A 12,545-nucleotide genomic window follows, 5' to 3' on the forward strand; every position below is an offset into this window, starting at 1 on the left:
AGACAGAGTGTTTCAAAACTGCTCAATCAAAAGTATGGTTTAACTCTGTTAGCTGAATGCTCAGATCAGAAAGAAGTTTCACAGAATGCTTCTGTGTAGTTTATATTTGAATATATTCCTTTTTCCACTACTACGCTCTTAGCGCTCCAAATGTCCAGTTGCATTTTCTACAGAAAGAGTGTTCAGATCTGCTCAATCAAAAGTATGGTTTAACTCTGTTAGCTGAATGCACAGATCAGAAAGAAGTTTCACCGAATGATTCTGTGTAGTTTATATTTGAAGACATTCCTTTTTCCACTATTACCCACTTAGCGCTCCGAATCTCCACTTGCATTTTCTACAAAAAGAGTGTTTCATAACTGCTCAATCAAAAATATGTTTTATCTCTGTTAACTGAATTTACAGATCAGAAATAAGTTTCACAGAATGCATCTGTGTAGTTTTTATTTGAAGATATTCTTTTTCCCAATGTAGGCCTCTTAGCGCTTAGCATGTCCAATTGCAGTTTCTACAGAAAGAGTGTTTCAGAACGGCTCAATCAAAAGTAAGGTTCAACTCTGTTAGTTGAATGCACAGAACAGAAAGAATTTTCACAGAATGCTACTGTGTAGTTTATATTTGAATATATTCCTTTTTCCACTATTACCCTCTTAGCGCTCCGAATGTCCACTTGCATTTTCTACAGAAAGAGTGTTCAGAACTGCGCAATCAAAAGTATGGTTTAACTCTGTTAGCTTAATGAACATATCAGAAATAAGTTTCACACAATGCTTCTGTGTAGTTTTTATTTGAAGATATTATTTTTCCCAATAGAGGCCTCTTAGCGCTCAGAATGTCCAATTGCAATTTCTACAGAAAGAGTGTTTCAGAAAGGCTCTATCAAAAGTAAGGTTCAACTCTGTTAGTTGAATGCACAGAACAGAAAGAAGTTTCATACAATGCTTCTGTGTAGTTTATATTTGAACATATTCTTTTTTCCACTATTACCCACTTAGCGCTACGAATGTCCAGTTGCATTTTCTACAGACAGAGAGTTTCAAAACTGCCCAATCAAAAGTATGGTTTAACTCTGTTAGCTGAATGCTCAGATCAGAAAGAAGTTTCACAGAATGCTTCTGTGTAGTTTATATTTGAATATATTCCTTTCTCCACTACTACTCTCTTAGCGCTCCAAATGTCCAGTTGCATTTTCTACAGAAAGAGTGTTCAGATCTGCTCAATCAAAAGTATGGTTTAACTCTGTTAGCTGAATGCACGGATCAGAAAGAAGTTTCACAGAATGATTCTGTGTAGTTTATATTTGGAGACATTCCTTTTTCCACTATTAACCTCTTAGCGCTCCGAATCTCCACTTGCTTTTTCTACAGAAAGAGTGTTTCAGAACGGCTCAATCAAAACTAAGGTTCAACTCTTTTAGTTGAACAAACAGAACAGAAAGAAGTTTCACACAATTCTTCTGTGTAGTTTTTATTTGTAGACATTCTTTTTCCCAATATAGGCCTCTTAGCGCTCAGAATGTCCAATTGCTGTTTCTACAGAAAGAGTGTTTCAGAACGGCTCAATCAAAAGTAAGGTTCAACTCTGTTAGTTGAATGCACAGAACAGAAAGAAGTTTCATACAGTGCTTCTGTGTAGTTTATATTTGAACATATTCTTTTTTCCACTATTACCCACTTAGCGCTACGAATGTCCAGTTGCATTTTCTACAGACAGAGTGTTTCAAAACTGCTCAATCAAAAGTATGGTTTAACTCTGTTAGCTGAATGCTCAGATCAGAAAGAAGTTTCACAGAATGCTTCTGTGTAGTTTATATTTCAATATATTCCTTTTTCCACTACTACGCTCTTAGCGCTCCAAATGTCCAGTTGCATTTTCTACAGAAAGAGTGTTCAGATCTGCTCAATCAAAAGTATGGTTTAACTCTGTTAGCTGAATGCACAGATCAGAAAGAAGTTTCACCGAATGATTCTGTGTAGTTTATATTTGAAGACATTCCTTTTTCCACTATTACCCTCTTAGCGCTCCGAATCTCCACTTGCATTTTCTACAAAAAGAGTGTTTCATAACTGCTCAATCAAAAATATGTTTTATCTCTGTTAACTGAATTTACAGATCAGAAATAAGTTTCACAGAATGCATCTGTGTAGTTTTTATTTGAAGATATTCTTCTTCCCAATGTAGGCCTCTTAGCGCTTAGCATGTCCAATTGCAGTTTCTACAGAAAGAGTGTTTCAGAACGGCTCAATCAAAAGTAAGGTTCAACTCTGTTAGTTGAATGCACAGAACAGAAAGAATTTTCACAGAATGCTACTGTGTAGTTTATATTTGAATATATTCCTTTTTCCACTATTACCCTCTTAGCGCTCCGAATGTCCACTTGCATTTTCTACAGAAAGAGTGTTCAGAACTGCGCAATCAAAAGTATGGTTTAACTCTGTTAGCTTAATGAACATATCAGAAATAAGTTTCACACAATGCTTCTGTGTAGTTTTTATTTGAAGATATTATTTTTCCCAATAGAGGCCTCTTAGCGCTCAGAATGTCCAATTGCAATTTCTACAGAAAGAGTGTTTCAGAAAGGCTCTATCAAAAGTAAGGTTCAACTCTGTTAGTTGAATGCACAGAACAGAAAGAAGTTTCATACAATGCTTCTGTGTAGTTTATATTTGAACATATTCTTTTTTCCACTATTACCCACTTAGCGCTACGAATGTCCAGTTGCATTTTCTACAGACAGAGATTTTCAAAACTGCCCAATCAAAAGTATGGTTTAACTCTGTTAGCTGAATGCTCAGATCAGAAAGAAGTTTCACAGAATGCTTCTGTGTAGTTTATATTTGAATATATTCCTTTCTCCACTACTACTCTCTTAGCGCTCCAAATGTCCAGTTGCATTTTCTACAGAAAGAGTGTTCAGATCTGCTCAATCAAAAGTATGGTTTAACTCTGTTAGCTGAATGCACGGATCAGAAAGAAGTTTCACAGAATGATTCTGTGTAGTTTATATTTGGAGACATTCCTTTTTCCACTATTAACCTCTTAGCGCTCCGAATCTCCACTTGCTTTTTCTACAGAAAGAGTGTTTCAGAACGGCTCAATCAAAACTAAGGTTCAACTCTTTTAGTTGAACAAACAGAACAGAAAGAAGTTTCACACAATTCTTCTGTGTAGTTTTTATTTGTAGACATTCTTTTTCCCAATATAGGCCTCTTAGCGCTCAGAATGTCCAATTGCTGTTTCTACAGAAAGAGTGTTTCAGAACGGCTCAATCAAAAGTAAGGTTCAACTCTGTTAGTTGAATGCACAGAACAGAAAGAAGTTTCATACAGTGCTTCTGTGTAGTTTATATTTGAACATATTCTTTTTTCCACTATTACCCACTTAGCGCTACGAATGTCCAGTTGCATTTTCTACAGACAGAGTGTTTCAAAACTGCTCAATCAAAAGTATGGTTTAACTCTGTTAGCTGAATGCTCAGATCAGAAAGAAGTTTCACAGAATGCTTCTGTGTAGTTTATATTTCAATATATTCCTTTTTCCACTACTACGCTCTTAGCGCTCCAAATGTCCAGTTGCATTTTCTACAGAAAGAGTGTTCAGATCTGCTCAATCAAAAGTATGGTTTAACTCTGTTAGCTGAATGCACAGATCAGAAAGAAGTTTCACCGAATGATTCTGTGTAGTTTATATTTGAAGACATTCCTTTTTCCACTATTACCCTCTTAGCGCTCCGAATCTCCACTTGCATTTTCTACAAAAAGAGTGTTTCATAACTGCTCAATCAAAAATATGTTTTATCTCTGTTAACTGAATTTACAGATCAGAAATAAGTTTCACAGAATGCATCTGTGTAGTTTTTATTTGAAGATATTCTTCTTCCCAATGTAGGCCTCTTAGCGCTTAGCATGTCCAATTGCAGTTTCTACAGAAAGAGTGTTTCAGAACGGCTCAATCAAAAGTAAGGTTCAATTCTGTTAGTTGAATGCACAGAACAGAAAGAATTTTCACAGAATGCTACTGTGTAGTTTTTATTTGAATATATTCCTTTTTCCACTATTACCCTCTTAGCGCTCCGAATGTCCACTTGCATTTTCTACAAAAAGAGTGTTCAGAACTGCGCAATCAAAAGTATGGTTTAACTCTGTTAGCTTAATGAACATATCAGAAATAAGTTTCACACAATGCTTCTGTGTAGTTTTTATTTGAAGATATTATTTTTCCCAATAGAGGCCTCTTAGCGCTCAGAATGTCCAATTGCAGTTTCTACAGAAAGAGTGTTTCAGAAAGGCTCAATCAAAAGTAAGGTTCAACTCTGTTAGTTGAATGCACAGAACGGAAAGAAGTTTCATACAATGCTTCTGTGTAGTTTATATTTGAACATATTCTTTTTTCCACTATTACCCACTTAGCGCTACGAATGTCCAGTTGCATTTTCTACAGACAGAGTGTTTCAAAACTGCTCAATCAAAAGTATGGTTTAACTCTGTTAGCTGAATGCTCAGATCAGAAAGAAGTTTCACAGAATGCTTCTGTGTAGTTTATATTTGAATATATTCCTTTTTCCACTACTACTCTCTTAGCGCTCCAAATGTCCAGTTGCATTTTCTACAGAAAGAGTGTTCAGATCTGCTCAATCAAAAGTATGGTTTAACTCTGTTAGCTGAATGCACAGATAAGAAAGAAGTTTCACAGAATGATTCTGTGTAGTTTATATTTTGAGACATTCCTTTTTCCACTATTACCCTCTTAGCGCTCCGAATCTCCACTTGCATTTTCTACAGAAAGAGTGTTTCAGAACGGCTCAATCAAAACTAAGGCTCAACTCTTTTAGTTGAACAAACAGAACAGAAAGAAGTTTCACACAATTCTTCTGTGTAGTTTTTATTTGTAGACATTCTTTTTCCCAATATAGGCCTCTTAGCGCTCAGAATGTCCAACTGCAGTTTCTACAGAAAGAGTGTTTCAGAACGGCTCAATCAAAAGTAAGGTTCAACTCTGTTAGTTGAATGCACAGAACAGAAAGAAGTTTCATACAATGCTTCTGTGTAGTTTATATTTGAACATATTCCTTTTTCCACTATTACCTACTTAGCGCTACGAATGTCCAGTTGCATTTTCTACAGACAGAGTGTTTCAAAACTGCTCAATCAAAAGTATGGTTTAACTCTGTTAGCTGAATGCTCAGATCAGAAAGAACTTTCACAGAATGCTTCTGTGTAGTTTATATTTGAATATATTACTTTTTCCACTAGTACGGTCTTAGCGCTCCAAATGTCCAGTTGCATTTTCTACAGAAAGAGTGTTCAGATCCGCTCAATCAAAAGTATGGTTTAACTCTGTTAGCTGAATGCACAGATCAGAAAGAAGTTTCACAGAATGATTCTGTGTAGTTTATATTTGGAGACATTCCTTTTTCCACTATTACCCTCTTAGCGCTCCGAATCTCCACTTGCATTTTCTACAAAAAGAGTGTTTCATAACTGCTCAATCAAAAATATGTTTTATCTCTGTTAACTGAATTTACAGATCAGAAATAAGTTTCACAGAATGCATCTGTGTAGTTTTTATTTGAAGATATTCTTTTTCCCAATGTAGGCCTCTTAGCGCTTAGCATGTCCAATTGCAGTTTCTACAGAAAGAGTGTTTCAGAACGGCTCAATCAAAAGTAAGGTTCAACTCTGTTAGTTGAATGCACAGAACAGAAAGAATTTTCACAGAATGCTACTGTGTAGTTTATATTTGAATATATTCCTTTCTCCACTATTAAACTCTTAGCGCTCCGAATGTCCACTTGCATTTTCTACAGAAAGAGTGTTCAGAACTGCGCAATCAAAAGTATGGTTTAACTCTGTTAGCTTAATGAACATGTCAGAAATAAGTTTTACACAATGCTTCTGTGTAGTTTTTATTTGAAGATATTATTTTTCCCAATAGAGGCCTCTTAGCGCTCAGAATGTCCAATTGCAGTTTCTACAGAAAGAGTGTTTCAGAAAGGCTCAATCAAAAGTAAGGTTCAACTCTGTTAGTTGAATGCACAGAACAGAAAGAAGTTTCATACAATGCTTCTGTGTAGTTTATATTTGAACATATTCTTTTTTCCACTATTACCCACTTAGCGCAACGAATGTCCAGTTGCATTTTCTACAGACAGAGTGTTTCAAAACTGCTCAATCAAAAGTATGGTTTAACTCTGTTAGCTGAATGCACAGATCAGAAAGAAGTTTCACAGAATGATTCTGTGTAGTTTATATTTGGAGACATTCCTTTTTCCACTATTACCCTCTTAGCGCTCCGAATCTCCACTTGCATTTTCTACAGAAAGAGTGATTCAGAACGGCTCAATCAAAACGAAGGTTCAACTCTTTTAGTTGAACAAACAGAACAGAAAGAAGTTTCACACAATTCTTCTGTGTAGTTTTTATTTTAGACATTCTTTTTCCCAATATAGGCCTCTTAGCGCTCAGAATGTCCAATTGCAGTTTCTACAGAAAGAGTGTTTCAGAACGGCTCAATCAAAAGTAAGGTTCAACTCTGTTAGTTGAATGCACAGAACAGAAAGAAGTTTCATACAATGCTTCTGTGTAGTTTATATTTGAACATATTCTTTTTTCCACTATTACCCACTTAGTGCTACGAATGTCCAGTTGCATTTTCTACAGACAGAGTGTTTCAAAACTGCTCAATCAAAAGTATGGTTTAACTCTGTTAGCTGAATGCTCAGATCAGAAAGAAGTTTCACAGAATGCTTCTGTGTAGTTTATATTTGAATATATTCCTTTTTCCACTACTACTCTCTTAGCGCTCCAAATGTCCAGTTGCATTTTCTACAGAAAGAGTGTTCAGATCTGCTCAATCAAAAGTATGGTTAACTCTGTTAGCTGAATGCACAGATCAGAAAGAAGTTTCACAGAATGATTCTGTGTAGTTTATATTTGGAGACATTCCTTTTTCCACTATTACCCTCTTAGCGCTCCGAATCTCCACTTGCATTTTCTACAGAAAGAGTGTTTCAGAACGGCTCAATCAAAACTAAGGTTCAACTCTTTTAGTTGAACAAACAGAACAGAAAGAAGTTTCACACAATTCTTCTGTGTAGTTTTTATTTGTAGACATTCTTTTTCCCAATATAGGCCTCTTAGCGCTCAGAATGTCCAATTGCAGTTTCTACAGAAAGAGTGTTTCAGAACGGCTCAATCAAAAGTAAGGTTCAACTCTGTTAGTTGAATGCACAGAACAGAAAGAAGTTTCATACAATGCTTCTGTGTAGTTTATATTTGAACGTATTCTTTTTTCCACTATTACCCACTTAGCACTACGAATGTCCAGTTGCATTTTCTACAGACACAGTGTTTCATAACTGTTCAATCAAAAGTATGGTTTAACTCTGTTAGCTGAATGCTCAGATCAGAAAGAAGTTTCACAGAATGCTTCTGTGTAGTTTATAGTTGAATATATTCCTTTTTCCACTAATACGCTCTTAGCGCTCCAAATGTCCAGTTGCATTTTCAACAGAAAGAGTGTTCAGATCTGCTCAATCAAAAGTATGGTTTAACTCTGTTAGCTGAATGCACAGATCAGAAAGATGTTTCACCGAATGATTCTGTGTAGTTTATATTTGAAGATATTCCTTTTTCCACTATTACCCTCTTAGCGCTCCGAATCTCCACTTGCATTTTCTACAAAAACAGTGTTTCATAACTGGTCAATCAAAAATATGTTTTATCTCTGTTAACTGAATTTACAGATCAGAAATAAGTTTCACAGTATGCATCTGTGTAGTTTTTATTTGAAGATATTTTTTTCCCAATGTAGGCCTCTTAGCACTTAGCATGTCCAATTGCAGTTTCTACAGAAAGAGTGTTTCAGAACGGCTCAATCAAAAGTAAGGTTCAACTCTGTTAGTTGAATGCACAGAACAGAAAGAATTTTCACAGAATGCTACTCTGTAGTTTATATTTGATTATATTCCTTTTTCCACTATTACCCTCTTAGCGCTCCGAATGTCCACTTGAAGTTTCTACAGAAAGAGTGTTCAGAACTGCGCGATCAAAAGTATGGTTTAACTCTGTTAGCTTAATGAACATATCAGAAATAAGTTTCACACAATGCTTCTGTGTAGTTTTTATTTGAAGATATTATTTTTCCCAATAGAGGCCTCTTAGCGCTCAGAATGTCCAATTGCAGTTTCTACAGAAAGAGTGTTTCAGAAAGGCTCAATCAAAAGTAAGGTTCAACTCTGTTAGTTGAATGCACAGAACAGAAAGAAGTTTCATACAATGCTTCTGTGTAGTTGATATTTGAACATATTCTTTTTTCCACTATTACCCACTTAGCGCTACGAATGTCCAGTTGCATTTTCTACAGACAGAGTGTTTCAAAACTGCTCAATCAAAAGTATGGTTTAACTCTGTTAGCTGAATGCTCAGATCAGAAAGAAGTTTCACAGAATGCTTCTGTGTAGTTTATATTTGAATATATTCCTTTTTCCACTACTACTCTCTTAGCGCTCCAAATGTCCAGTTGCATTTTCTACAGAAAGAGTGTTCAGATCTGCTCAATCAAAAGTATGGTTAACTCTGTTAGCTGAATGCACACATTAGAAAGAAGTTTCACAGAATGATTTTGTGTAGTTTATATTTGGAGACATTCCGTTTTCCACTATTACCCTCTTAGCGCTCCGAATCTCCACTTGCATTTTCTACAGAAAGAGTGTTTCAGAACGGCTCAATCAAAACTAAGGTTCAACTCTTTTAGTTGAACAAACAGAACAGAAAGAAGTTTCACACAATTCTTCTGTGTATTTTTATTTGTAGACATTCTTTTTCCCAATATAGGCCTCTTAGCGCTCAGAATGTCCAATTGCAGTTTCTACAGAAAGAGTGTTTCAGAACGGCTCAATCAAAAGTAAGGTTCAACTCTGTTAGTTGAATGCACAGAACAGAAAGAAGTTTCATACAATGCTTCTGTGTAGTTTATATTTGAACGTATTCTTTATTCCACTATTACCCACTTAGCACTACGAATGTCCAGTTGCATTTTCTACAGACAGAGGGTTTCAAAACTGCTCAATCAAAAGTATGGTTTAACTCTGTTAGCTGAATGCTCAGATCAGAAAGAAGTTTCACAGAATGGTTCTGTGTAGTTTATATTTGAATATATTCCTTTTTCCACTAATACGCTCTTAGCCCTCCAAATGTCCAGTTGCATTTTCAACAGAAAGAGTGTTCAGATCTGCTCAATCAAAAGTATGGTTTAACTCTGTTAGCTGAATGCACAGATCAGAAAGAAGTTTCACCGAATGATTCTGTGTAGTTTATATTTGAAGATATTCCTTTTTCCACTATTACCCTCTTAGCGCTCCGAATCTCCACTTGCATTTTCTACAAAAACAGTGTTTCATAACTGCTCAATCAAAAATATGTTTTATCTCTCTTAACTGAATTTACAGATCAGAAATAAGTTTCACAGTATGCATCTGTGTAGTTTTTATTTGAAGATATTTTTTTCCCAATGTAGGCCTCTTAGGGCTTAGCATGTCCAATTGCAGTTTCTACAGAAAGAGTGTTTCAGAACGGCTCAATCAAAAGTAAGGTTCAACACTGTTAGTTGAATGCACAGAACAGAAAGAATTTTCACAGAATGCTACTGTGTAGTTTATATTTGAATATATTCCTTTTTCCACTATTACCCTCTTAGCGCTCCGAATGTCCACTTGCAGTTTCTACAGAAAGAGTGTTCAGAACTGCGCAATCAAAAGTATGGTTTAACTCTGTTAGCTTAATGAACATATCAGAAATATGTTTCACACAATGCTTCTGTGTAGTTTTTATTTGAAGATATTATTTTTCCCAATAGAGGCCTCTTAGCGCTCAGAATGTCCAATTGCAGTTTCTACAGAAAGAGTGTTTCAGAAAGGCTCAATCAAAAGTAACGTTCAACTCTGTTAGTTGAATGCACAGAACAGAAAGAAATTTCATACAATGCTTCTGTGTAGTTTATATTTGAACATATTCTTTTTTCCACTATTACCCACTTAGCGCTACGAATGTCCAGTTGCATTTTCTACAGACAGAGTGTTTCAAAACTGCTCAATCAAAAGTATGGTTTAATTCTGTTAGCTGAATGCTCAGATCAGAAAGAAGTTTCACAGAATGCTTCTGTGTAGTTTATATTTGAATATATTCCTTTTTCCACTACTACTCTCTTAGCGCTCGAAATGTCCAGTTGCATTTTCTACAGAAAGAGTGTTCAGATCTGCTCAATCAAAAGTATGGTTTAACTCTGTTAGCTGAATGCACAGATCAGAAAGAAGTTTCACAGAATGATTCTGTGTAGTTTATATTTGGAGACATTCCTTTTTCCACTATTACCCTCTTAGCGCTCCGAATCTCCACTTGCATTTTCTACAGAAAGAGTGTTTCAGAACGGCTCAATCAAAACTAAGGTTCAACTCTTTTAGTTGAACAAAGAGAACAGAAAGAAGTTTCACACAATTCTTCTGTGTAGTTTTTATTTGTAGACATTCTTTTTCCCAATATAGGCCTCTTAGCGCTCAGAATGTCCAATTGCAGTTTCTACAGAAAGAGTGTTTCAGAACGGCTCAATCAAAAGTAAGGTTCAACTCTGTTAGTTGAATGCACAGAACAGAAAGAAGTTTCATACAATGCTTCTGTGTAGTTTATATTTGAACGTATTCTTTTTTCCACTATTACCCACTTATCACTACGAATGTCCAGTTCCATTTTCTACAGACAGAGTGTTTCAAAACTGCTCAATCAAAAGTATGGTTTAACTCTGTTAGCTGAATGCTCAGATCAGAAAGAAGTTTCACAGAATGCTTCTGTGTAGGTTATATTTGAATATATTCCTTTTTCCACTAATACGCTCTTAGCGCTCCAAATGTCCAGTTGCATTTTCAACAGAAAGAGTGTTCAGATCTGCTCAATCAAAAGTATGGTTTAACTCTGTTAGCTGAATGCACAGATCAGAAAGAAGTTTCACCGAATGATTCTGTGTAGTTTATATTTGAAGACATTCCTTTTTCCACTATTACCCTCTTAGCGCTCCGAATCTCCACTTGCATTTTCTACAAAAACAGTGTTTCATAACTGCTCAATCAAAAATATGTTTTATCTCTGTTAACTGAATTTACAGATCAGAAATAAGTTTCACAGTATGCATCTGTGTAGTTATTATTTGAAGATATTTTTTTCCCAATGTAGGCCTCTTAGCGCTTAGCATGTCCAATTGCAGTTTCTACAGAAAGAGTGTTTCAGAACGGCTCAATCAAAAGTAAGGTTCAACTCTGTTAGTTGAATGCACAGAACAGAAAGAATTTTCACAGAATGCTACTGTGTAGTTTATATTTGAATATATTCCTTTTTCCACTATTACCCTCTTAGCGCTCCGAATGTCCACTTGCAGTTTCTACAGAAAGAGTGTTCAGAACTGCGCGATCAAAAGTATGGTTTAACTCTGTTAGCTTAATGAACATATCAGAAATATGTTTCACACAATTCTTCTGTGTAGTTTTTATTTGAAGATATTATTTTTCCCAATAGAGGCCTCTTAGCGCTCAGAATGTCCAATTGCAGTTTCTACAGAAAGAGTGTTTCAGAAAGGCTCAATCAAAAGTAAGGTTCAACTCTGTTAGTTGAATGCACAGAACAGAAAGTAGTTTCATACAATGCTTCTGTGTAGTTTATATTTGAACATATTCCTTTTTCCACTATTACCCACTTAGCGCTACGAATGTCCAGTTGCATTTTCTACAGACAGAGTGTTTCAAAACTGCTCAATCAAAAGTATGGTTTAACTCTGTTAGCTGAATGCTCAGATCAGAAAGAAGTTTCACAGAATGCTTCTGTGTAGTTTATATTTGAATATATTCCTTTTTCCACTACTACTCTCTTAGCGCTCCAAATGTCCAGTTGCATTTTCTACAGAAAGAGTGTTCAGATCTGCTCAATCAAAAGTATGGTTTAACTCTGTTAGCTGAATGCACAGATCAGAAAGAAGTTTCACCGAATGATTCTGTGTAGTTTATATTTGGAGACATTCCTTTTTCCACTATTACCCTCTTAGCGCTCCGAATCTCCACTTGCATTTTCTACAGAAAGAGTGTTTCAGAACGGCTCAATCAAAACTAAGGTTCAACTCTTTTAGTTGAACAAACAGAACAGAAAGAAGTTTCACACAATTCTTCTGTGTAGTTTTTATTTGTAGACATTCTTTTTCCCAATATAGGCCTCTTAGCGCTCAGAATGTCCAATTGCAGTTTCTACAGAAAGAGTGTTTCAGAACGGCTCAATCAAAAGTAAGGTTCAACTCTGTTAGTTGAATGCACAGTACAGAAAGAAGTTTCATACAATGCTTCTGTGTAGTTTATATTTGAACGTATTCTTTTTTCCACTATTACCCACTTAGCGCTACGAATGTCCAGTTGCATTTTCTACAGACAGAGTGTTTCAAAACTGCTCAATCAAAAGTATGGTTTAACTCTGTTAGCTGAATGCTCATATCAGAAAGAAGTTTCACAGAATGCT

Source organism: Symphalangus syndactylus, chromosome 18 (genome assembly GCF_028878055.3).
Source record: "Symphalangus syndactylus isolate Jambi chromosome 18, NHGRI_mSymSyn1-v2.1_pri, whole genome shotgun sequence".
Taxonomy (NCBI): domain Eukaryota; kingdom Metazoa; phylum Chordata; class Mammalia; order Primates; family Hylobatidae; genus Symphalangus; species Symphalangus syndactylus.